This window comes from Triturus cristatus, chromosome 3_1 (assembly GCF_964204655.1).
Source record: "Triturus cristatus chromosome 3_1, aTriCri1.1, whole genome shotgun sequence".
NCBI lineage: Eukaryota > Metazoa > Chordata > Amphibia > Caudata > Salamandridae > Triturus > Triturus cristatus.
The window spans coordinates 1,175,170,187-1,175,194,806 of NC_140583.1; the positions used below are offsets into that span (position 1 = coordinate 1,175,170,187).

At 43.7% G+C, this 24,620-nt stretch overlaps 1 protein-coding gene and 1 pseudogene across 2 annotated transcripts in view; one reads left to right on the top strand and one right to left on the bottom strand.

The window, feature by feature from the left end:
- LOC146861728 (transmembrane protein 183 pseudogene) overlaps positions 1 to 3,971 on the bottom strand; it is an 88,255-nt pseudogene extending 84,284 nt beyond the window's left edge.
- Positions 1 to 24,620, top strand: part of LOC146861727 (myb/SANT-like DNA-binding domain-containing protein 2) — a 739,320-nt gene that overhangs the window by 709,978 nt on the left and 4,722 nt on the right. The gene's annotated exons all lie outside the window — the stretch shown is intronic.

Below are 24,620 nucleotides of genomic sequence, written 5' to 3' on the forward strand. Positions count from 1 at the left end.
CAGACCCGTCCGGCAAGGTCCGGGATGCTATGGCGATCAGTGAAGAAGCCTGCAGCCGCCAGAGCATCCTGTCTTTCCTCTAAGAAGAATGCAAAATTTCCTAGCTCACGTGCAGGAAAGTTTCAGTTCTATTAAGGACACGGAGGCAAGGATTAGGCTGCATCTTTCTTCCATTTATTACAATTCATTAGCTCCAGCAGCTTTTCAAAGAAACACAATCCACATGAAAAAACATTTCCCCATTAACACAGGGAAAATGGAAATAAAGAAAGTCCAACGGAGATAGCCAATCCAGCTCGAGGATCTCTCATAACTTCCCCTGCGGACGCTCTATCTCCCTCTTTCTTCGTGCGACCCCATCAAGGTAGTCTCTGGTTATTCTTGCTTGCCAGTACCCGATCCTAAGATAAGAAGACAATCTAGGTAAGTTCAAGGGACTAGGACTCTATGCCACCATCCTGTCCAACAGAACATGAAACAAAAGGCATGATCAACATTACTTTGCCAGAAACATTACTGTAAATAGTTACTCACCATACGTACGCAGATGTTCTTGGCGGGTTCAAAAAGAAAAAAACGGGTGGGCTAATCCTCGCCTCCGCGTCCTTAATAGATTTGAAACTTTCCTGCACGTTAGCTAGGAAATTTTGCATTCGATGGCAGGATCGGAGGCTTCAGATTAGGCTAGTTTAAAGCTTGTCCACCACCAAAGATCCCAGTGATACTACTGGTTTAAAGTAAAATCTTTTGAAGGTGGAATCCGAAGACCACTCTGCGGCATTCAAAATATCCTCTAGCCTCGCTCCCAAGGAAAAAGCTTTGGATTCCATTGCACCCCTCACCGAATGAGCCCCAAAGCGGGAGGTATCTATGCCTGCTTCCTGCATCACGTAATCGTGGGGGACGAAACCGCCTTGTGTGGTTTAGTAAGAGCAATAAACAATTATTTCACGCCCTGTGGATGTATATCTACTATTGCCACCTCGTAGGCCTTTAGCGCTCTAACCACACACAATTTTGGGATGTCCGAGAAAGCAGGATAAGACACAGATTGTGAATCACACTTAGTTGGTCTAGAAATATGAAACGTAACTCCTTCCGGAGTGAAATCCCGGCCCTCACATCTGACACTTTGCGACATGAAATCAAACACAGCAACATTGCGTGTTTGGCAGACATTTGCTTTCGTGACAAATACTTGTTAGATAGCCAGGATTGAAACAGGTTTAGAACCTTGTTCACATCCCATAACACAGAGTACCGAAGCTCCGGAGGAACAGATAACCTGATACCTCTCAATTTGCAAACTAAGGGATGTTTGCCAACCGGGCTATTATCCAATGGCACATGATCCGCTGAAAGAAAGGTGTTGATTGACCTATAGGCCAGTCCCTCCTTTGCTAGCGAGGCTAAGAAGTTAAGGACGTAGACAATGTCTGCCCCCATCGGATCCACCTGTTGTCGCAGACATCAACTTCCCCACCGTGACCATGCGGACCGATATCTCTTATTGGTGCTCTCGGCCCAGGACTTAGAGAGCAATACGGCAGCTTCCTCCGAAAGGCCAGGGACTTTCCAGCCTTGCCTGTAACCCGCCAGGCCATCAAACGCAGAACACCCGTGACTAGAAGATGGTGGGGATTCCCCTGAGGATCCTTGAGGAGATCGTGACTGAGGGGTAAGAGGGATTGGAAAATCCCAGGAAAGTTCCATCAGAACCAGAAACCAGGCTTGCGACCTCCATATTGAAGTGATCACCACTAGGTCCGCCTGTTGTCTCCTCACCTGGGTTGATAACCTCATGATCATTGCGATGGGGGGAAACGCATAACCCTGTTCCTTGCTCCAATCCTGGAGGAAAGCATCCACTGGCAACGCCTCCGGATCCGGTCGCCAGCTGTAGTACTGTTTCAGCTAGGAGTGTCCAGGCGGGAGGCAAATAGGTCCACCGAAAAGGGACCCCATCGAGTCTGGATTTCCCTGAACACACTGGGGTGTAGTTGCCACAAGCTGGTGTCCTTCTAGTGATGAGAGCACCAGTCTGCCACTTGGTTGGACGAACCCGGCAGATGTTCCACTGACAGGGATATCTGGTTGGTTAGGCAATATTCCCAAAGGTCGCGGGCCAGATTCGACAAAGCCTTGTACCGAGTCCCTCCGAGATGGTTGATGTAGCGCACCGCTGCCACATTGTCCATCTTGAGCAGAACACAACTTTGGATCCTGTCATTTGTCCAACACTTTACCGCGAACAAGCCCGCCATCAACTCCAGGCAATTGATGTGAAGGGTCTGTTTGAAAAGAGGACTATCTTCCTCCGGTAGATACTTCTCCGCAGCGGGCACCCCATCCGGAACTGCTGGCGTCTGACTCTATCACCAAATCTGGTTGTGAGCCAAAAATCGCCTGGCTGTTCCAAGCCTCCATATGGGCGATCCACCATTGCAGTTCCGTCTTTGCCTCCTTCGTGAGGGGCACGACCTGAGAGTAGGAGAGGCCTTTGTGCAAGTGACATGCTTTGAGGCGCTGGAGGGCCCTGTAGTGCAGGGGTCCCAGAAATATGGCCTGAACCGACGACGATAGAAGGCCACCACTTTGGCTAATTGACGCAGGGAAATCGTGGGCTGTGCCAACGTACGCTTCAGTTCATGTCTGATCCTGGATAACTTCCGAGAGGGCAGGGAGAAGGTCGCCGCAACCGAGTCTACCATGAAGCCCAGAAACTGCATCTTCTGGGAAGGGGTCAAGTTCGACTTGGTCTCGTTGATAACAAAACCCAGTGATTCCAGGAGAGACACTGCGTGTTGCAGTTGAGCCACTAGACATTGGGGACATTGACTCAGGATGAGGATGTCGTCCACATAAATTATCAGCCGGACACCCTCTGATCTGAGACCTCCACCACAGGCTTCATCACCTTGGTGAAACACCACGGAGCAGAAGACAGCCCGAAAGGGAGGGAGGCAAACTCGAAAATCTGAGAACCCCACAAACTTCAGAAAACGTCTGTGAGGGGGAAAAACGGGATCGTAAGGTAAGCGTCTTTGAGATCCAGACGGACCATCCCATCTTGTGCTTGTAACAGATAACTCAGGAGGTGAATGCCTTCCATTTTGAAATGGCGGTAAATGAGCCACCCATTGAATTCTCCTAGATTTATTATGGAGCGATAGCCTCCGTCCTGTTTCTCCACCAAGAAGATGTTGCTGAGAAACCCCCGTGGGTGAAGAGTGGAGGATGTAAGTGCCCCTTTGCGAACTAACTCTGAAATCTTCCTGTCGATAAGCTCCCTCTGCTCCCGTGTGAAAGTGAGATGTCTGAGGCGAAGGGGTTGAGTCGGTTGTTCGAAATATTCTATTTGAAACCCTCTGACTGTTTGCAAAACCCAAGCGTCGGAGGTGAGCAAGGACCAATTGTGAAGAAAAAACTGTAGTCTACCTCCCAACTTCACCTCCCCCAAACACTGGAGTCTTACCTCGTTGGTTGTTATAAGAACCATCTCCACGTCCTCTGCCTCCCCTGCGATGGGGGAAATTCCTGGTCTGGTAGAAATTCCCATATTTGTCTGGGTCCTGATACTGCCCTCTGTGGGACTCACCCTGCTTGAAGGAGGCTCTGTTGTAAGGTCGGCCGGTCGAGCGCCCCCTGCCACGACCGGCTGCGCCAAAAACACGCGGGGTGAAGATCTGCTTAATTGACGTTTGGGCCTTGTCCAGAGAATTAAACGTGTTCACAAACTTGCCTAAATCTTTTACGAAGGGGTCTCCGAAGAGATTCGCCTCCACAACGGGACCCGCTTTTGAGGTGGCCAAGTCCCCAAGTTTAGGATCTATTTTTATAAGGAGGGACCTGCGCCGCTCAGTTGAAATCGCCACATTGGCGTTCCCCAAGATGATGATCGCCCTCTGCGCCCAACTGGAGAGGGTGTCCGGGGATATCAGGGTACCCGAAGCCTTGGCATCTTCAGCCATATCTAGAATTTTTGCTAAGGGACCAGCTGTGTCGAAAAGCTTATCCTGACACGCTCTCCACGAGCGGTCAATACCCTTCTTAGGATCGCGGATGAACTTTGCCAAAAGGTGGACATCTTAGGATCCACTTCGGGGGTCACTGAGACTTTACCCTCTAGGGCAGGGCGTGGGCACTCCGCGCGGAGGCAACTCCTTACCTCCTGGTCTAGGGGCTTGCGCAGTCTGGCCGCCATGTAGGCTGCCACCTTAGGAGCAGGGGTCCACTGCGATGAACGCGGATGCAATAAGTCGTCAGGAGTAAGCATGTCTGCGTTTGGATGCAGACACGCCGATGGGGCAGGCTTAGATGGCACCATGGTCGCTCCGATTCCCCATCGGAGGTCTGAGGGGGCACTCGTCCAAGGTAGCCACATCATCTGGAACATCAGAGGGTCCCACCAGAGTCTCCTCCTGTTTATTGGGTGGCTTCCATAAATGCCATCTTAAGGCGCGCAAATGCATCAGTGTCTACTCCTACGTCCTCAGAACGCTTCCGTTTGGGAGCCGCTGTACTAGGGGATGGTTGGCCCGGAGATAGGGGAGTCTTGGGCCCCGACAGATCTTCCCTCTGGTCGAGGGGTAACTGGCATTGTGCCTGTAACCTTTCAATTTTCTTCTCCAGAGGCTCAACCACCTGGGACACCACCTTGAGGAGGGAGGTGTCCATGACTCGACAAAAGTGATAGTCTACGGGCAGGTACATGACCTCCTCCTCCTCCTCCTCCTCCTCTTCCTCGTAATAATCCTCATACTCCATGAGGAAGTAACTCAAAGCGCAACAGCAGCCAACAAAGGGGAATTAATATAGGGACAATCCTTAGTTAATAGCACAGAACGTGCAACTCAATAGCCACACAAAAGGCCCGGGACCATAAACGCCCTCTCTATTCTGAGGGTACTGACACTGCCTGGGCCAGCCCCTTCTCTTAATATCAACCGTGGTCTTACCCGTGATGCGGGTGTTCAGGCTCCAGGCAGGGGCTCACAAATTGAAAAACTTGCCAAAACGCTAACCAGGGATCTTCCCCCGCAGCACAGCGAGTCCGTCAGAGCCTCGCTAATTGATTACAAAGCGGAACTGGAAGACTCGCTGCCGCGGGGGGTAGACGCACCGGTAGTGCGCAGAGTGCGAAGGCACACGGTCCCCTAGCGGCGGGAGGCTGCACCGTACCAAGAGCCTGAGGTAAACGTCACGGCCGCGTAGGAGTGTTCTACGCTCCCGCGACCGACCTGAAAGAAAAACAGTGTTACCTGAATTCAAACCGAAGGCAATACCCTTAATGGTCCGCAACCCTCCTTGGCTAAAATCTTACAAGAACCCAAGCAATCCCAATTTCAAAGAAAAAGAGATGCACTCATCTTAATGCTGTTGGAGCAGCGAAGAAAGAAGGAGACAGAACGTCCGCGGGGGAAGTTATGAGAGATCCTCGCGCTGGATTGGCTATTTCCGTTGGACTTTCTTTATTTCCATTTTCCCTGTGTTCATGGGAAATGTTTTTTCATGTGGATTGTGTTTCTTTGAAAAGCTGCTGGAGCTAATGAATTGTAATAAATGGAAGAAAGATACAGCCTAATCTGAAGCCTCCGGTCCTGCCATAGAATCCTGTTATGATCACTAAGTTACGCCAAATGGAAAATTCGAACTACCTTGATAAATCAGGGTAGTAAACAGCCTTACCTCTGCTCTATCTTTTTGCCCTGCTTATTTATCTTCCTTTTTTTTTCTCTATCCCGAGGCTGCACTTTGTAACTGAAAAATGTCAGAAAAGCACAAAAGTTTCAGCAATATTTTTTCTTTTTTTGGGGGGGATCCATTTCACATGGGAAAGAATGGAGGAGAGGAAAAAGAGTAGGAGACATTTCTTGAAGTCTTGGTTTTCAGCAGGTGAGAAAGAGCGGGACAGAGGCAGAATGAGGGGACTGTGACTGAAAAAACTACAAGTTCTACAATGCACTGTGCTGGTGGCAAGAAGCAGCATTGTTTGAAAAAAATATCTTTTTATTGTACATTTTAACTGTGTGCATTTTAGCAAGGTTACATCAGCCCCCTGATGACTGGCTACTTACAGCGCGTCCCAGCTGATGACGCGGCAAAGGGAAGCCTGTCTGTGCCCATCCACGCTTGGACTGCAGCAAGCGCGTGGACCCCTGGCCGAATTATTCTCCATTGTTACTCGACCATGGACCTGTTAGCACTGACAACTGCAAGTAAGGCCGAACACTGTATGATATTACACCCAGAGGAGATGATGAGGGTTTCGTTGCCCAGGATGCTATTTTGCCCTCCCCTCTTCCAACGCTGGTTTTAAAATACCACAGGGCAACCTGCCCACACAATCTTCTAGCCCTATGCCCCTCTGTATTGAGAGGAAATCTAATTTACTAAATTGTGTGCTACTAAATGGTAGGTCTTTGGTACAGCACAGTATGGACTTCGCGCAGTTTATGGACATTTATAAACTTAACGTTTTCCACCAAGCATGGATTGACCACGCAGCTGACCTGGATCTCAATATTGCTTCTCCATACCTAGATTAGATAAAGGTAAACAAGGGGGAGGTCTGGCTATTATGAACAGGCAAACATTTTAAAATTAGATTACCCCGGCCCCCCTCTGAATGGAGAAGCTATCATGTTTAATTTTGAACTAGCTAATCAAGCTACTTTTAATGGCATTTTATAGTCTATTGTCTTCCCGGCCCTAGACAGAAGATTCTCTCCAACTTACTACTGCTTCTAGAATCAGGTATGGAATTACAGAATTTTACAGTTCTGTGTGATTTTAACTTTCACTTAGAGACTGTAACCAATCCAGACACGATGACGTTGATTGATGTCTGTGGCTGCTTTGGTCTTTCACAACAAGTAGTAGAGCCCAACCATAAAGCGGGCCACACATTGAATAGAATCTTCACAAATGATCCTCGGCTAAAAATGGGAAAACCTCTTCCTTTGACATGGTCTGACCATAATGCAGTCTTTTTTTAGCCCAACAGGCATCGGGCAGAAGTCCGATCAGAGTACTTGCCAATCCTCCATTACATTCCGCCCGTGGTGTAAGGTCGCGAAAGGAGAATTAGTGACCATCTTAAGCAAGAACAGTCCTGGCAGTGATCCCGACATTAAAGTTGCCTCTAGTATTATTATTTTTTTATTGGATAGACTCTGCATTGAAACAGCTGGCGCCTGAAAAACACGCGTTTATCCACTGTAAGCCACCCTCTGCTCCATGGTATACTCCAGAACTAAAATGTCTGAAGCAAAAGTGTTGTTTAGCGGAACGGTTATGTAGAAAGGAGTACAATATCAGCTGCCAAAGAACACTATATTAGGACCTGTAAGGAGTATTATACCCTGATAAATAGCACAAAAGCCCTATTCTTTTCTGCTGAAATAAATTAGTGAAAAACTTGTCATCTGATCTATTTAAAACTATCACATCTCTCACGAATTTTAAACAGGATCCCCCTTATATGGACCAGGATAGCTGTATTAATATGGCAGACTTCTTCCAAAACAAAAGACAGTATATTTATGACGAAATTGCGACAATTCCTTTAGTAATGGACTAGCGAGTTTCCGATTTCACCATAAATCAGTCTTGGATGGACATTTCGGATGCCATTGATTTAGTGAGTGAAAATCAGCAGGAACATCTGTACAGCTTCTCCCTGATATCGGAAGAGGAGGTAGAGAATCTCATCAGTACCACAAAGTCCGGTTCCCCAGCTTATCCATGCCCCCCATGCATATGGTATCTAATCTAATGGAATTCCAGCGTACAAAACTCTTGAATCAGATCTTAGAATCAGGAACCTTCCCAATAGCTTGGAAGTTAGTGGCAGTCTTACCCATAGTGAAGAAATCTAATCTTGATCTAATCAGCGCAAAGAATTATAAACCGATTTCTCAACTGCCTTTTCCGACTGAAATCCTTGAAAAGGCATTGAATAGAGCTTACTGTATTCTTGGAAACCAATGAAATCCTTAATCGGGTCCAATATGGCTTCAGAGCTCAGCACTCCACAGAAGCTGCTTAAGTAAAGGCCTCTGAAGAAATCCCTGGAGTCGTCGACAAGGGGGTGTGGGGGGATGGAGCGACGCTAATCCTTCTTGACCTCTCAGCCTCTTTTAATCTGGTCAATCATGAGGTCCTAGGGAGTACTGGGATTGATGGTGTAGCCTTGAACCTCCTCGGCTCATTCCTAATAGATAAGGTTCAGAGAATGGAAGTAAATTACTACAAATCCAAACCACTTTCTCTGCTGTGCAGGGTTCCGCAGGGATCATCTGTAGCCCCAATGATGTTTAATATCTACATAGTGCCTCTGCTAAACCTTATTCAGGCTTGTGGTCTGTCAGCGGTTTCTTACGCTGACAACACAGAAATTATTGCTGATCCTTCTGGAATTCTACCTGGTAGCCAACTAACTGTGGCCCATTACCCACCCCTGTCCCAAAAGTCAAAAACAGTGGGGTGATTTTTGAAGACCAAGTCAGTTTAACTGAGCAGATCAATCACACGTGCTCCACATGCTATTTTATTATCAGACTATTGAAAAAAGTGTTCCTTTTTATCCCACACGATCTTCTAAAAACCATTGTAGTTGTTCTCATCCTCTCTAGGGTAGACTATTGTAACACCTTGTTTTTAGGCTATACGAAAGCTGCCACAAAAAAGGTACATTCTTTACAAAATGCAGCAGCTCGGCTCATGCTGAAAGTGACCAAATTCTGTTCAGTCAGTAAACATATACAGAACCTCCATTGGTTACCGTTAGCGGCCAGGATTAGGTGGAAAGCGTTGTGTATTATTCACAACACTTTACACGGAAAAGGCTTACATTACCAGTAGACCACCTTCATAGATACTGCCAGCACTGGACACTACGTTCGACAACAGCTCACCTGGTGAAAATTTCCAGGATAAGGAAAATTAAATTGGGAGAAAGGAGCCTGCAACATCTGGAAGGTAAACTCTGGAACTCACTCCCTCTGACCTTGAGATTACAGTCAAACTTGCCAAGTTTTAGGAAACAACTCAAAACATCGCTTTATAGATTTAAATTGGAGTAGGCGATCGGTACCATATTGGGTTGTACCCCCTTTTGGAGGCTCCCGCTGACGGCTCTAAGACACCTCAGTATCTGCGCTCTCTACAAACATTTACTTACTTACATACACCGTGAAATACATTTGAGATTTGTCAGTCCAATAGCATTAACATTGCTTATATGTCAAAGCCAGCTAACGTATTAGCCAGGACGAAGAGCTGCTGTGTCCGCATATAGCATTGTTGGCCAAAGTTTTTTGCATGACATTGAACCACTTCGCACACACAAAGATGCACAGATGGTTTGACATATATATCACAAAAGAGTTGCGATTTAGCTGGCTTGTTCCAAATCGCATGGATTGGTGCTGCCGCCAGCGCCCTGTTACACACAAAACAAAACCTCTCAATTACAGAGAGAGCCTGCTCTCCAAGCCATACAGTAATCCACCCATTTAATTGCATCAGGCAGCATGGTAATCCAGTTCCATATAACAACCGACACAGCAGCATCCATTTCAAACATAGCCTTTCTCAATGTTTTTTAAAATCGCCATTATGAACGCCATAGCGCATGCTCAATATATACTTCCCATAATTTGACATGAAAGATGCACTCTTAAAATGTTCCGTTTTCACAGTCATACATATGTTTTAACCATTTAATTTAACAGCATACTTATAATCCATATTCACCTTCTGCCTATTTGCAGCCCAGGTCCAAATGGTTAAGACCAATTTGCCAGCAATTGGGCACACGTAACAATCGGTAAGCCCTGCTCATCCAAAAATCGGACACCAGACACCTCTTTGCATGTGCAATAGTCAAGTTTTTAAGTAGCATGTGGTGCATAAGGAGGAAGGCCCGAGCGAGAGAATCATAGTAGGCACTCGGTTGGCCTTCTGAACTAGTTGCCCATGGGTCTTTTGTATTTCCCTTCATCCCTATTTCCCCAAACGTAATGCACAGGCACTTTATCACAATATAACTATTTTACCAGCTCTTGTAATGAGAGGGTTCAACAGGGTATGGGTATGTAGATTGTTTTTTTTTGTACTTTAACTGTTGAAATATCTCGATAGCTCCCCATAACTACTGAGATTGTGTTATTATTTTTATAATTATCGAAATACTTTGATAGTTTTTTTTTTAGATACCCTTTTTAGATACCACATGAATTTTAACTTTTTATTGTAAGAATGGGTTGGACGTGCATGGTATTTCTTTGTGGATTATAAATTGGCTGCAATTACCGTTTGCGCCAGCAGTAGCACTGAGCACCTTACGCAGCTATTGTACGCTGGACTAGATTTATCATTTTGCAGTCAGTACGTTGTAGTAACCTTGTTCTAGTGTAATGAAGAATTTGTACGCCCACAGTGACGTGTTGCACGAACCACTCACTCCTATGTTCGTAATTGTTTCTTAAGCTGTGCGTTTTTTTAACTTTTATGACACAAGCTGTCGAAATAAAGCTTATATGATGATGATATTCACCTCAATTGGCTAGTTTCAAATAACAATGCTTCATAAATTGAATTGTACATGTTTATTCAATGCCAGAGAAAACAGGATGACTAGCAACCCTGTGCTATTGTGCTTGGCTTGATCTATGCTCTAGAATGTTACCACAAAGGAGAATATAGCAAACAAATGCTCTCAAACGCTTTAAACATGCCTATATCTAAGGTAAATACTCTGCTAAAACAGTTTCCATTTATTTAAGGCTGAAAAGGAATGATTTCTGATAAAACTGAGATTTGCAAATCTTTGCTGCAATATCCTGGGGTGTCTGATAAGCCTAATATTAGCTGCTTACCTCAACTTTGGAGAACTAGAGCTTCGTAGTCTAGTTGGCGATGGTATCCTCTGTAGTCACATGCTGAAGTCATGTAGGATAATGGTCATGTATGATAATGACATGAAGCTTATAATTTTCTACACACAAGTGAATTCAGAAAGGATAACATCATTGTTAAGTTTGCTTCTCTAGTTAGACATCTGTTATTACGAGAGGTCCTTAATATCTCAATTGTAAACCCCTCCTGTGCCCAATCTCCACAACAGATATGCTGGTGGTGGCAAAATGGGGAAACCTTATTTTAAATCATCTGGTCATGTGGATTAATGAAAAACAAACCAATAGCTGTACTGAACATATATGCGGTGGCTCATTCAGCAGGTGGCAGTTGCATCTCCAAATATACTTATTAACACCCTAAGTAATGTCATTGGTGGCAGTGAGAGCACTCTATATTCCTCTTTGATGCAAACAAACAGTACACAGATTAATAGCGGCATGCTATGCACTCACTTACGCACCTACATACAAAGGAATGAAATTCATCTCCAAAATAAAAAGGAGTATGCAAAACTTAGATCATCATAAGGCATACCATATAAGAGACTGTAAAATTCAAGTAAATGGTTGATGAGGAGACTACAAATTGTGAAAGCAAAGATTAAGTTTATTCCAGTAAAGTGATCCCATCCATCCAGCAGGAGATGTCAGGTACAACTGACCATTAACAGAAGAGTCATCACTACACTAAAGGCCCTTTTTTCCCTTGAATGGTTTTCCATTCTACCTTCCACATCTTTCCCGACACTGGAACCCACAGAAGAAGATTTATCATTGTTGACATTTAATTTACTGTTGTTAATTATCACCACTTGGTTCAGATTCCAAACACGGGAATCTTCAGTCTTGACAGCATTCGTGAATAATTTTACGACTCTATGAGGCTTTTGAAACAATTCTGATCCTTTCCTACCAAAGGGCGCTCTAATCATGACTAAATCACCAACCTTTACATTCGTGGATTTCACAGCTTTTCTTTGATCCTAATAAATTTTACGTGCTTTAATCTTGTCACTCTCTTAGAGTTTCCAATCATCATAAGAACTCCCCACCTTTTTTTGTTCTTTTGACTGAATGTCGGTGAGCCAAAAGGGAGCAACCAAGGTATTGGCGCTTCTACCTTTCAGTAGTTCAAAGGGCGTCCGACCAGTTACAGCACGGGGAGTGACTCTGTAAATTTTAACCTTCCTAATGACCTCTCTTTTCCAATCCAAGCTATTATGTTTGTCCAAATCAATGGTCTCTTTTAGCACACGGTTAAAGCGTTCCACCATTCCATTGGTTTCTGGATGATATAATGCACACTTCTTGTGCTTAATGGAACACTTTGACAAGAATTATTCCATATCAGAAGAGACCAATAGTGTACCATTGTCAGTCAATAAAACACCAGGCAAGCCTTCTCTTCCAAAAATCTTCTTAAGAAATTCAATCACATGCAAAGTATCAATGGATTTTGTAATCCTCACCTCTGGCCACCTGGAATATAAATCAACCAAAACAAAAACATAACACTCACTACCACTTCTACTAATGGGTCCTAAAATATCAAAGGTTTCTTCGGTTTCTTCCTGATTACCATGGGTTGAACTCTTGGATTCTGACACTTCTCACTTAAGCAACAAGGTATACAATCTTTTACAAGACGTTCAACATGTGTGTCCATTCCTGGCCACCAGTAATTAAATCTTAACCTCTCCTTGGTCTTACACATCCCAAGGTGACCCTCATGTGCCATAACCAGAAGTTCTTCACGCGATGTGATGGATGGAACTAATCTAGTACCTCTAAAAATAAGACCTTCACTTTCAGCCAACTCATCCTTCACTAGCCAAAACTTTTCACACTCGCCCTTGACTTTCTTTTCCCAACCCTTTGTTAGTAGGGATATCAACTCAACAAACACTTTATCTTTGGCACATTCCTCTCGCCATCTGTAGGAAGGTGGAATCTGACTATATGGTTGCCCCCAACATTTTGCCTGGTATTTGGATGGTTTTTAACTAGTCTGGCTGGGATCCTGCTATCCAGGACCCCAGCCTATCTGCTTCCTCCCTAAAACTGATGTGAGTACCCTAGGTACCTTCCAATTGGATACTGAGGACACCCTACCAGCCCCTTGTAGATGGTACCCTAGGTACCCAGGGCTTGGATCCCTCAGAGGCCCACCAGGGGCTGCAGCACTTATTGTGCCACCCCTGGGACAGCCAGACCAAATGACACCACTACTGTATTCTGGGTAAGGTGGTGCTTGCACCCCTTACAGGGATATAGGTAGCCTGTATCCCACTTAATACAACACATATATCCTCATAGGTCACCCCTAGAGCAGGCCTTGCTAATCCTACAAGGCAGGGTGTTGAGATGTGTGAGGGGGGACCCCTACCTGAGTAGGGCCCCTCTGCAACCTTCGTAAAATCATTACTGGGTTGTTTGTGGTGTAGCCATACCATATACTCTTAACCGCATTATAAGTATATCGCGATAGCGTGATAGGGCTACACAGAACCATATCGTGTTTGGTGTCAAACATGTAGGAATCATACCCCCAATCCAGCCATGGGACTGAGGGCATGATTCCCCTCTGCTAGAGGGGCGATATGGGAAAAGCGGCAGAATTTAGACACCAATTTAAAAGTGCACGTGAAGTACAAAATGGATGCTACCCGCCACCCACACGACTCTGGCTGCCTGTTGCTGGGCAGAACTCCAGCCACGGCAGCTGGACAATAGGGATCCTGTTGCAGGGAGATGTTCCCACCTCCACAGACAGACTATGTGGATTGGGACTGGGTGGGTGCACCCTAGGATACCTTTCAGAGTTGCACGTAGGCTTCTCCAGTGCCTACATTCTGCATACACCACCTGGAACCGGGTTGGGGGCATCCTGTCCCCTGCCCAGGCGGGAAACACACAAAGGGGAGAGGGTGTAGCCACCCTTTCCCGCCTGACCTCTCATTGGTGGACCCTGATCTGGACACTCCCCTAATCTTTGGATAAAGGTGAATACTGGGCCCCCAGAGCGTCAGATTAATCTTGGACTTTACAGACTTGACCTTCGACGAGCTGCTGCCCAGCTGACTGAAGATATCTCCCTTGAGGTAAAGGAGTTACCCCCTTGCTTGGCAGGCACCTGAAACACTGCAAGTGACCCGGTTGGAACTTCGCTGCTCCTTCGGACATCGATGAGTCCTCTCAACCTTGAGGTGGGTTTCCTAGCATCCCAGAGGCCAGTGAGTGTGCACAGCGAGTCTGAGCACCGTGGACCGCGTGGGTGCCGAGATCCCCAATACCCCAGGACACTGGCCACCTCTTGCATAGCACACGACCCTGACCAGTGGGGAAGTTGTGCTTTGGCCCAATATTGAGCCAACCTCTCAGCAGCAACTGTGCCAAAGATCAGCGCCCTAGCCCACTCCTGTGGCCCGTGGGCACCCTTTTAACCACGCCAAATTGCTGCCTCCTGCGGTCCCTTGTCTTTAGACTTGTGGGCCCTAGCGGAGGTCAATCTTTACTTTTAAGAGTTCCCCTGGTTGCTCCAGGCCTCCTCTACAGTCTCCTCGAAGGAGACCTTGCTCAGACCTCGCGGGTCTGCACCAGTAGCTGATTTGTTCATCTTGCGTGGGTTGCGGTTGCCAAGGCTTAGTGGATCCAATCCGGACACTAACACCGCAGCGACCCTCATCCTTCGTGGGACAGTCGCCCTCCAGAAGCTGGCCTTCCTTTCCACTTGAAGCACCCAACATTGAAGGGCTCTTTTCCTCGAGCTCCCTGGTCACTGTGCCGTGACCCAGACTGTCACCTATGCTTTCAGGTTCTACTCTACAAGATCTGCAACTTCATTCTTCACGACATCGACGCTTTTGGCTAGCAGCAGTTTTGTACATTTTCCCATTGAAAATCAGCCCGCGACCCGACATCGAAAACGACCTATGCACCCGGCTTCCCTGGGGCAGGTAACCGTGGTACCTCGGTACTCTCGTGGTAGTGGGCTCCTCAAAAGCTTAACTCTAAGCTCCTAACTTTGAACTCCTGCTAGAAGTGTCTTTAATCTTGTAAAATCAAACCGCAACATTCTCCATAGGCTTTAATAGAGATCCCGATAGCAGCTATTTGCACTGCACGCGTCTCCCGTGGGTCCCCTTCCTCATAACCTTGGGTGGATTCTAAAGGGGCCAGCGATCCTAAATGCCCTAGGCATTGTCTGTAGAATTGTCGTGGTTCTTGTACCACTTTTATAATATATGGTATGGTCCCCCCTGGGGCCCTGTGATTCCAGTGCTATTTATTGTATCTATAAATGCTTGTTTGAATTGTAACTTTACCTCTAGCCTCATAAAGAGACTTGTGGGATTCTGTTTAGAATAAATACATATATTTTATATATATACCTGTGTGGACTACTCTTTCATTTGATCATTCAAGAGTTTATCTATGGTAAAGCAATAAGCTTAACACTTCTTCAAGACTTAGCCTGAAGGCTGCTCTCCACAGCTACCACTAGGATAGCTTTCTTTAAAGGTTGTCTTTAACCTATCACCATAAGAGTCGAATTGGACTGGTACAAGGTGTCCCCTATAACTAGAGGACAGCATATGCCAGGCCAACTTCTCACACCATCTACTTTCTTTCAATCCACCAGCTTCAATAGAGCAATCCCATTCATTAGTATGATCTTCTTCCAAAACATCCTTACCATTACTTTGTACTACCAACCTTGATAACGTGTCAGCAACGCTGTTCTTGCACCTGGCAAGTACTCTAATTTAAAATCATAACCTTGAAGAGCTACCACCCATTTTGAAATCCTCCCTGAGATGGCTGGCATCTATGCCTTTTTTGTTAAAAACCTGACATAGTGATTTATGATCAGTCCTCAACTCAAACTTCACACCCCAGAGAAAATTATTGAGTTTCTTTATCGCCCAATGTACAGCTAGTGCTTCTCTTTCTATTATAGAGTAACGCAATTCTGCACCTCTGAGACTTCGCGAAAGAAACAGAATGACATTCTCTGAATTACCTTCATTTTGTAGTAAGACACCACCCAAACCTTTCATGCTGGTGTCGGTTATGAGTACAGTATTCTTATTTGGATCAAAGCTTTTAAGCTTTGGAGTTTTCTCAAGTTCGTTCTTCACTGCAAGAAATTCATCTTCACAATCATTAGACCAAATTAAATTGACACTCTTACACAATAACGTCCGCATGTTCACACACATCCCAGCAAAGTCCTTTATGAATTTGCTATAGTACTCTGACATTCCAAGAAACTTCATCAATTCTTCCTTATTGGATGGAGAGGCTAGATTTTGAATGGCACTCACAAGTTCAGCTTTGGGTTGAACTTGTTAGATGACCTTTTGAATTTACATTTGTCAATTCTGACCGTAAGATTGTATTCCTGGAATTTCGTAAAGACTTTTCTGAGTATTTTGTTGTGTTCTTCTTCATTCTTGCCGTATACAAGCACATCGTCTTGATCAATTTTTACATCTTTTACGACTTTTAAGACCCTTTCCAAAGCTCTTTGAAATACAGATGCTACAGACACAGGTCCAAATGACAGCCTAGCAAATCTGTAGGTCCCAAATGGCATGATGAATGCTGTAAGATCTTTAGATTCGTCCTTCAATTTTATCTGATGATAAGCAGATTTTAAGTCCACAGTGGAAAAAAACATTTGCCCATGTAACAGCATTAACATATCAGATATTTTTGGTAAATGATATTTATCAATGATGACCTGTTTATTCAACTCTCTTAAATCAATGCACAGGTGCAAATTTCCGTTCGATTTTCGTGCGGCTACAACTGGCGCCAACCACCTAGTGCCCTCAACTTCCTCAATTATACCATCCTTTTTTAATTTTTCCAGCTCCCTTTTCATCTCATCTCTCACAGACAGTGGAACACTGCGCACTTTGCAAGCTATGGGAACTGCTCCAGGAATTAATTTTATGTTGTGAGCATATCCTCTCAAACACCCTAATTCTTCTTTGAAGACGTTAGGAAACTCTCTTCAAGAGAGTGGTGAAATCACTTTCACCATCTTGAGCTAATACATTATCAACATGAATAATCTTCTCTTAGTAAAATAGGGGGATTACTGTTGGGGTTTAACATCACTCCAAGGTCTTTCTGATGAAACCAACTGAGGATACTGTCCCCTTTATGTGCAACATATATCTTCCCCGTTGTAAACCTACCTTTATATTCTATCAAACCAGTAAAGTATCCTAGGAATTTTATGGGCTCACCTCCATAACCAGGTGGCCTTATGTCAGCCTTGAGAACCTTTACTCCTTTAGCAAGTTTGCTCATGAAGAATTGTCTAGAAATGATGGTGAGCTTTGCCCCTGAATCGAACAGAACTCTGGTCACCTCTCCTTCCACCTTTGTCATCTAGAGGACCCCTTTTTTGATTATCAGAGATTTGGGAAACTACTTGCCCACAATAACAATCATAGTCAATCTCACTATCACTTTTGTTTGCCACAGTGAGTACTTTTCCCTTACTTTTCTTGATATTACAAGCAGAAGCTAAATGCCCTACCTTCTTGCAAATTGAACAAGTTGCCTTTAGTCCAGGACACTTCCTATCATTGGCAAGGAGATTCTCACTCCCGCATCTGTAACATTTAAGTTTTAAATCTCGCCCATTCTTTTTCTGCCCCTTTGTTATAGAGTTTTTCTTAAAGTCTTTTTCTTTAGAGCTAGTTTTTACTGACTGAATGGCATTATCTTTGTTCTCACGTTTTGTAATTATATCCACACACTTCAAAGAATGTTCAATCTGTTTGGCAATAGACAAAACCTCATCAAGAGTGGGTTCATCTTTTTGCCAAAGATCACTTCTGACTTTTTCAACGTTACACCCCAGCATGAATTGGTCCCTAATTCTTTCTTCTAGAAGGGTACCAAATGTACACGATGAAGCCAACTTCCTAAGTGCAGTGACATAATTTTCAACTGATTCTCCTTCAATTTGTGTCCTTCTACCAAAATGGTACCATTCTAAAATGGTACTCACCTTAGGTAGATAATGCTTATCAAGTTTCACAATGCAAGTCTCATATTCATTTAAAGTTTGATCATCTACATCAGGCAGATGGTCAAACACCTCTTGTCCTTCAGAGCCAAGGCAATGAAGGAGAAGAGCTGTTTTTCTCTCTGCACTGTGGTTGGTACCACAAACCTTTGTGTACCTCTCAAACCTTTTTCCATTTTTGCCATTTGATCGGTGGATTGCCTGGCGTAGAAAAAAAAAATGGAGGTGTTGCCACATTTTGCATCATGTAAAGCTTTCAAATGTGTTTTGTGGCTTGTTGAATAAAAGTAAGAAACAAAATCTTGATTGAGGTGAAAGGTTTGAATAAAAGTGAGAAGAACGCTTCACCAGAATTACTTATTATGGAATGAACAAATACATAAGAATTATAACTAAAATGAGGTACCTGAAGAGAAAGAAATGTCATAGCACTGCTTATATGTACAGAGCAGATGTAACAAAAATAAAACATAATGTAAAGAATGCAGTCATCATTTTTTTTAAATCTAGCTGAAAAAGAAAATTGTTAGTGGAAACGAAATTGTTAATATAAAACAGAATCACCAAACACCATTAGATGGCAGTGTGGTATCGAATTTTACAAAAAGTTATTTGTAACAGTACGATCGATGCGATGTAACAGAACGATCGATGCGATTGAAGCAGGAGCTTTGATTCTTCAAATTCATTTCTCAAGCTTGTACATACGAATAAATATCGAACTTCAGCGGAAAATCCTTTTCAAATGCTAGTTGCAGCTTGAATCTCCTTTTTGAAGTAATATCGGGAAACAAGATGGCGCTCGCGTTACGTTACGCACGTATGCAGCGTTGTGAGGCGTTACACAATGACGAAAGGAAAGAACTCTTGATAAGATTCTGAAGGAGGAGGCTGCCGATGGGCATGAAGAGTAGAATCCTCGGGTCACATGGAAACAGGTGAGAGGGGACACGAGGATGGCAACAGCTGTCAGTGATGCGGTTGATATTTAATTGATGCCAAATGCCGATGACGCTAGGAAGGCACACGAGGAAAGAAACAGCTGAATGTGAGGCGGTTGAAGTTTAATAGATGCAGAGACAAAATGGTGCTGGTTAGAAATCAAAAGATGCAAAATCACAATGAGGCTGATGCCAAGCGATGAAACAGATTGTGATCCTTTCCTCCCCTTAAAATGTTAAAGCAGAAATTTTAAACTTCAAAGTGAAGCGTCTGCCACTCACGCCACTGCATATGTAGAGATTAGCCACAGTCTCAGAAAGTATATCCAGGCATTATCGTCATGTCACACAGGGGAAAGATCACTGGTTCCAAGATACAAAGATGAAAGAATACTTTCAAAACTAGAAGTCTTTCACTAGGCAGTTGATGTAGGTAACATATTTAGCGTGTAAAATGACAATCAACTAATTTTAAAAATCAATGTCCATGAATTGTCTTATTAGTTAAAATGAAGTGATAAAGAGCCCACACCGAAATCTCCCAAACTCACAGGGATACAAACTTTAAATTGAGGTGAGATGTGCGGCAGTTGCCCAAATGTTGGAGCTCTTTTAATACAAAAAATATTGAATAAGATACATGTGTGGGGAGCTCATATTTAAATTAAAAGTCAGGTACTTACAGGGATTAGAGAGTACCAGTTTGGAAGGTCCACACGTCTTTTGAGTTGAAAAATTCCTAAAATAATTTTCTGTTGTTGCGATCACGATGCTGATGCGTGGGTAGAAGCCGCAACTCGTCGCCAGTGTAAAATTCAAGTAAATGGTTGATGAGGAGACTCCAAATGGTGAAAGCAAAGATTAAGTTTATTCCAGTAAAGTGATCCCATCCATCCAGCAGGAGATGTCGGGTACAACTGACCATTAACAGAAGAGTTATCACTACACCAGGTTCTATCACCTTGGTGCACTTTCAAGCATAAGCAACATGACTGTAATTTGAACTACATTAAAACAACTTATCAATGTTAACAGTTTAAGGATATTACAGAGACCTAGAAGTGCTTCTGTGACTTAGCCGCTCATTGTCCGCATCAGTAAATCGGGAAATGGCGTCTGACGTCATAGACGTGATGTGCGCGCCAGTGCAGCTGATGGGGTATGTAGTTCCCTCGGCTGCCGATACCCGCTGAGGGCTAGAATGGGATACTCGCATTTCAAGGAATAAAGGCTGTGTTTGGCCTTAAAGCAGAAAAATAAGGAGAAAACTGATAGCCTTATCAGTTTAAGCTGCAAGTATATTTATAGAAGTTAGCTCTTGAACAGCCTATTACTATACCATTCCAAATCATATAAACCAAGAGTTCCGTCTTTTTAACCGTCAAACATTTATCCTAGATAGCATCCAATCGTAGATGACAGCAGCACCCAGTGGAGGTGGATCATTCCACTAAAACATGTGTGTGGGTTCACCTCACTCTTGAGACTTTTGAATGACACTTGGAATTGCAAAATTGTCTCAAAAGATCCTACCCTCGAAATACAGGAGGAAATTGCATTTTTCGTAGGGAAGGGTTTAGATAATGGATGGATCACTAAACATGAGGCTGAATACCAGATTCAAACACAACCCAGTGTTCCATATTTTTACTTACTATCTAAAGTTCATCAAAGATATTTCCTCCCCCTGGATGCCCTTTTGGGTCTGGCATCAGCCTCTATCTCAATTTTGAGGGGTTGTTTTCCTTCTCTCAGAAGTTGTGTCCTTTCTGAAGGGCACCAAGTTTGCTTTGAACATATTGGAAGACTTGACCTTTGAAAGTAATTAAGAAATCTTGAACAGTCTGGACGCTGAGTCCATATATACTAGCATCCCTCAGGAAGCGGCACTGGAAGTAATAGAGAAGTTCCTAACTCAATTAAGCTGGGAGTCTATTTCAACCCGAGAGTATGTGTTGTATTGTGCTCACATGGCCCGTACACGCAATTACTTTGAATATGAAGGTGAATTTGTTTCTACAGGTACGCGGGCCATATATGGGGAGTACCTTTGCCCCAAGTTTAGCATGTTTATATGTACATTCTTTTGAAACTGAATAGATTTACCATACTTCAAAACCCTTTTATGAAACCTATCAAGTTGTGGAAATGATTCATCAATGATATTTTATTAATCTTGCAAGGCAATGAAGAAGAGGCATTGTTCATTTCCAAATAGCTCAACTCAGTTGATCCTCTTTTAAAATTCTCTATCATGATGGATAAAGCAAAGTTGGATTTTCTTGACTTGATAATTCTTGCTGCGGGCGGTATTTTGAAGTCAGAAATGTTCTACAAACCCACCGATAGAAACAACCTGCTTTAGTTTGACAGCTTTTACCCACAGTCCCTCTGACAAAATCTTTCTGTAGGGCAATTTTCACGCCTCCGACGTAAATGTTCTAAGGTCCAGGATTACAAGGCCCATGCAAAAAAAACTCTGCCTCAATCTCTTGGAGAAAAATGATCCTCCCTACCTGATTGAAAAGGCAAATAAGAGAGCCTTTGATAACAACAGGGAACAACTCCTAGCATCATTTAACCAAACAGTACACACTCATTTGTATTACCACCCAGGTGTTCCAGAAAATTGTAAAATTAAATTGGAGTATCCTGACATGTGGTGGGTGGTCTTTGTTTCAACCAACCCATGTTTTTGTTTAGGAGAGGCAAAAACTTAAGGGACATTCTGGTGCACGCTCAGCCAAAGCAAGCCGAAAAAAAGAATGGACTACTCACCCAGTGTAATTTATCTGCCCCTATAGGACACTCTTCTTGGGGTAATTGCAGTGTTTGTGGCGTGACACATTGAGTTACCAAGATAGACCTAGTTTTGGAGACACCATGGAAATTGAAACCGCTTACCAATTGCATTTAAAAAAATGTGGTGTCTATGATCAAATACCTCTGCAATCTTATATATGTAGGGATGACAATGAGAAACATACGTACTAGAATCCCTGAATACCGCAGCACTATAAGGTGAATAAATGATGCTACTAAGACCATACTGATGAGGATTGGTTTGGTATGTCATTGAAGCGCGTCCACAAAGATATGACAAAACTCCTACTGGTGTTTGAACAGTGTTGGATATACAGGGTATGCACTGTTGTGTGGGGACTTATTGATAACATCTCTTGGTCATGTCTGAATGTCCTCAGGCAGCAATACATTAAGAGTACATTGTTCTCTGATTATGATTGAGGAGGTTGTTGTGGTTACTGCAGCAATGGTTGGTTGAGGTGATGTCTGGATATATTTGCCACGCTATGTATTGGGTTATAGTGATTAGGGATTAATAGTGTTTGCCTTTTAAGCAATGAAGGCAATGCTACAGAGTGTAGTGAACTCACATACAAGTTGTAATGGAATGACCCACCTCCACTGTTGGTTGTTGTCACCAGACAAGATAAGGATGTTATCTAGGATAAATGGGGGTTAAAAAGATCAAACTCTTTTGGTTCATATAAGTTGGAATGGTATAGTAATATGTTATTCAAGGGCCAACTTCTATAAATATGCCTGAAGTTGATAATTGATGAGGCTATTTCCCCTTATGTTTCAGTTTTTTTTTAAGGGCAAACACAGCCTTGAAATGTGAGGAGTATCCCATTCTAGCCCCCCGGTGGGTATTCCCATCAGCCGCACTGACTCACATGTCACGTCTTAGACATCAGATTCCTATCCCTATTTGCCGATGCTGGCTCCCAATCCATACAAGAAGCGGCTAGGTTATAGGAGCACTCTAGGTCTCTTATATGGTAAGCCTCTTGACAAAGTAAGTTTCACATGCTCATCATTATTCGGGAGATGAATATCATCTGTCCATATTTAGATATGGAAGTGAGAGTGCGAAGCATTCCGCTATTCATCTTTGTGGGCTGCACGTTTGCATCAAAACAGAATGTAAAGTGCTCTTCCTGCTTCCAATGATATTATGTAGGGTGTTAATAAGTATGTTTGGAGTTGCAACTGCTGCTTAATATATGAGCAGCCGCATTTATGTTCAGGACAGCTCTTGATTTGGTTTTGATTAATTCACATGTCCTGTTGATTTATCATGGAAAGTTCCCTCGTTTTGTCACCCCCAGCATTTCTGTTATGGAGAATGGGCACAGGTGGGGTTTACAATCAAGATATTAACAGAATATTGTAATAACATGCCTAAGTTGAGAAGTAAACTAAACAGTTGTCATCCTTTCTGAATTCACTTGTGTGTAGAAAATGGTACCATACAATGTGCGACTACAGAGGATACCATCTCCACCTAGACCAATTAAGCGCTAGTTTCGTAAAGTTAGAATAAGCAGTTAAAATTAGGCTTATGTATGTGTCCAGTACACACAAGTGTGTTTCTCTGATTCTAGGAACGAAATCCATGAGTGTCAAGGTAGGTCTAAAGTTGACGCCTATATTTTTCATACTCACTGACTTAGTGTAAGCTACAGAGAAAGGGATCCCCTCTGGTCCTGAAGAATGCCCTTGACCAGTATTAGCAAAATTAAGGGCAGAAACATGTTGGCTTTTGATGAATTGTGGGGCCATTGTACCTGTACAAACTCCCTGTTTTTAGGTGTACCGAAGGTACCCACCTGGTTGTACCTTTGAGTATTTATAGCATATCAGGATTATGTCTTGTCCTGATAGTTTAATCTAAGAGCTCCCTTTCGATTGAGTTTGAGTCTGCCCTTTTAGTATTATTTTACCAGGGTGGTAGGAGATCGCCGATGATGAGGCATGCCACAAGTAGTGGGTGAAGCTTCCTCATCCAATATAATTGGCACACTTTTGGATTAAGATACTTGCTCCTTTTGGACCCTAATTGGATTAGTTAGGAGTTATCTTTGGTATAGACCAAAATGGGCCCTGTACCGCCAGCTATCGCACACATTTGTGGTTTTTTGATTGATTGTGGAGGGAGTGCATTGGCGTACCTCCGTCTCTCCCACTGTGTTACGTGGTTATCATCCCTTCCAGCACATCCACACCATTTTTTAAAAAAAGGGAACCTTACAGGATTAATTAGCAACCAAACAAGGAGTTCCTTTCTCCCTTGCAGTCCATCCTGTCCACTGCCCTAGTCCCCTTGCAAACTGTAGTGCCAGAGGCCCTTTGAACATGGGTCCTTTAACGTCTCAATCGCTGTTAGCTTCTGAGGATCAGGAGTCCTCTTGATTCTCCCTGTGTGTTGGAAAACCCTGTGTTCTGCACCTGGTGTATAGCTGCCCTTTTTTGTGTATAGTTTTGGTTGATGGCTCAGCTTTCTTTTCATCATCACTGTTCTCTATTTTCCTCTTCATTGCTGAAGTTGTGAAACGGTGTCCAGGCTTTCATTCGCTCATGTGACCTCAACTTAAATGTTGTCTTTGATACCTAGTATCTCCATGTCATCCAATAGAGACTTGACCAGTTGCTTAATGTACTGATGTTGCACTGGAATGAGTGAACCCCACCTATATATCATATTGTTGGCCTTCCAGAAATCTGTGATTGGGCAGAATACGCTTCTAAAGTGTTCAGGTAAACAGTGCTTTTTGAAGCCCGTAATTGTAAGGTCTCCATTTTTATGTAAGTTTCCATAATTGTTTGGTTCACCTGAAAGTAGTTGCCTGTCACTCGAGTTACAAGCAACCTGTAGATCCAAATGTTGCTGCAGGGACA